This window comes from Tupaia chinensis, unplaced genomic scaffold (assembly GCF_000334495.1).
Source record: "Tupaia chinensis unplaced genomic scaffold, TupChi_1.0 Scaffold000147_1, whole genome shotgun sequence".
Taxonomy (NCBI): domain Eukaryota; kingdom Metazoa; phylum Chordata; class Mammalia; order Scandentia; family Tupaiidae; genus Tupaia; species Tupaia belangeri.
In genome coordinates, this window is record NW_006159617.1 from 3,485,871 (window position 1) to 3,488,890 (window position 3,020).

General features: G+C 40.0%; 1 pseudogene; it reads right to left on the reverse strand.

Annotated features, from left to right (window-relative positions):
• Positions 1 to 940: 940 nt before the first annotated feature.
• On the reverse strand, positions 941 to 2,427 carry LOC102485265 (splicing factor 3A subunit 3-like; annotated as a pseudogene).
• Positions 2,428 to 3,020: the final 593 nt, after the last annotated feature.

Sequence of the window (3,020 nt, forward strand, 5' to 3'; positions counted from 1 at the left end):
GGCGAATTGTGTGTTTAGCTCATTTGCACATATTTTAATTGGATTAATTTGTATGTGTGTGTGTTTGTGTGTGGGTAGCCTGTTTAAGTTCCGTATATATTCTGATTATCAGTCCTTTATCTGAGGCATAGCTTGCAAATATATTCTCCCAAGCCTTTACCAGCTTCTTCACCTTCTGGTATACCCATTATATGGATATTTGGGCATTTAATAGTGTTTAGAATTTTCCATATGTTGGGAACCAGCAGTTAGTGTAATGGCTATGTCGCTGGACTCCCACGTAGTCGACCACGGTTCGCATCCCAGACCCGGTGGCTTAAAACTCACGAAGGGTGCGTGTGCGTGCGTGCCCAAGATCCCGAGAGGAGAATGGAGGAGAAGGGATTGCGGTGTGACCAGCCCCCCTGGGGGGTGATTTCTTGCTTTCTGTCTCTATGTCTCTGTCTGTCTGGCGAGCACATGCGCCCTATAGTGAAAATCTCTCCAAAAAAAAGAAAAAAAAAAGAATTTTCCATATGTTATCCTCTTTTTATTTTTCTTCATTATTTTTCATTCTTTTTAGTGTTTTGGGCTTTGTCTTCAAAGTCAGAATTTTCTTTTTTACATGGTCCAATCTGCTGTTAATGCTTTTGAGAGAGATTTTAATTTCTTATGGCTTTATTTCTAGAAGTTGTTTGATTCTTTTTTCCCTTTAATTGATTTATTTATTTTGAATGAGTGCTGATTTTACTTTCTGACAGAATCTTTTTAAATATAAAACAAAGATAAAACACATCTCAACCCCGCAATCTGCCAGCATGCCTTGTTTCTACAAGATGCATGCTAGACCTTAAAACGACATAGCCAAGAGCCTTTAAGAGCTTCTAGTTAGGAGAAATAGTAAAACACAGATCTCAGGGTAGCCTGGGTAAGCCCCAAAACTGTGCTATGTCCATGAACACTAGCGCAGCCCTCATCTCTTCAGATTCTTTTATGTCTTCTTATTTACAACATTACCATTAGAGTCTTCATACTCTTCATTGGTGTCAGGCTGCTATCATTCTGAGGCCTTTTGCTGTTTCAGCTTGACCCACAAGGAGATCGCATCTTCAATCTGTGTCACATTAGCAAAGTGAGCAGTGTTTGGGATACCCAAGCACCACATCCATGAGCATGACACCATTCAGCTAAGTGCTGCTGGAAGGCCTTGGGTTCTTGATAGGTGTAGTTTTCACAGATCTCACAGTTGTAGTTGATACTGAGGCCATGAAGCTTATATAGCCTGTAGGGAATGGGTTTGCCATCCCAGCCGAGGAGCAGGTTCTTGGGGTTGTAAATGATCTCGTTCTTCTTATCTTTCCTTTCACTCTCACTGATATGTTCTTCCTCTTCTTTTTGTTATTCCCCTGACCTTGCTTGTGTGCATTGTACATTTTTCATGAGTTGCTGTTCCCCAAGAATCTCTACATATTTGTAGATCTGGATTTCTAGGAAAGCAATGTCTTTGTTCATTTCAGTGTCTCACTTTGTGCCCTTTGACTTGGGATTTTTGTCAAACAGAAAGGTGACAAGTGATTCCAGGGACTTTCATTTGGTGCCAAATAGCCACTGGGCTTGCTCTTCTAGGGTCCTGCACCATTTCAGGCCTAAAGCTAAGAGTACAGATTTCAATCTGTACTCCCTGTAGACCCAGGGAGTCCAAATTCTCTCAGGTGGAGAAAGCAGAGAGGTCAAGATGGGCTCCAATGTGGGTCAGTGCATTGCTTGTCTCTTTCAACCATCCAGGAAAGGTTTCGTTCCCCCACTTTTTCTCAGACCCAGTCTGAATCCTCCCAAAAAGCTTATTCTGACTTTGGAGGAGCTCCACTCTGTCAGTGTAATCCTGAAGGTACTCAAGTAGCATCTCTAAGCATTTCTTATACTCTGCATTCTTCCTTTCTTTAGGAATGTCCAATAATTGGTCAAATATGACTAAGTATGTGATACAATCCAGTTTCTCAAATGCCTTCAGGTTAATGTACTTAAGGTAGCAGTCATGGAGGTGAAGGTAACATACCTTTCTCTCTTCATCTGTAAACTCCACCAAGTTTTGTGCCTCTTCACTTGTATTCTTTTAAGCTTTCAGGAGCTCCTTAAACATTCACTGACATCTGATTTGGGTGCTTCTGGTGGAATTCCTTTATTGAGTCTATTATAGAGTTAATCAAACTAATGGCCTTCTGAAATGGCATTGAACTCCTCCTTTCATAACTCCTCCTTATCATCATACACATCCCTCAGATTCCAAATGACCTCTATGTACCTATCTTGCATGGCCCGAGTGCAGTGGTCAGAACTGATCTGGTCCCAGAGCATGGACTTCTTCATGAGCATCTCGTTGGCCATGACGTCCATGAGCTGCTCCTTCTCCTCATGATGACACTGCTGCTGCTCCAGAATCATCTCCATCTTCTCTTCATGACCGCGCTTCAATTCAGGCCTGATTTCTTTTCAGGGTGTCTATCTCTATATGAAATTCCTCCTTCCTGTTCTGGAATTATTTTCTCATTTCCTGGAATTGATTGTCTGTTTCTTCTAGCATCTCATTGTGTTTTGTCAAAATGAATGTTTGGAATTATTTTTTCTAATATTTCTGTGTATTTTTTTGTATTGTCTATTGTTGGTGAGAGGTCATTGTGTTCCCTTGGGGGAGTGTTATTTTATTGTATTCTCATGTTTCTTCTCTTTGCTAGTTTTTGGTCATCTGATGAAGTATTCACTTCTTCCTATATTAGAGTAGATTCTCTAGTGTCAGAGAAGAAAATATCACCCTGAGATCCCAGGTGTGTTCCTGTTAGAAGGCTGTGTCTTTTAGATCAGAGCAGATAAAGTTTATTTTATTTTTATTTTTTAAAGAATTATTTTATTTATTTATTATAATAATTATAAATAAATTTAATATTATTATTTGACTAAAGAGAAACATAGAGAGAGAGAGAGAGAAAGAGAGTAAAAAAGCAAATCGTCAGGTCCAGGACTTGAACCATGTGTTGACCATGTGG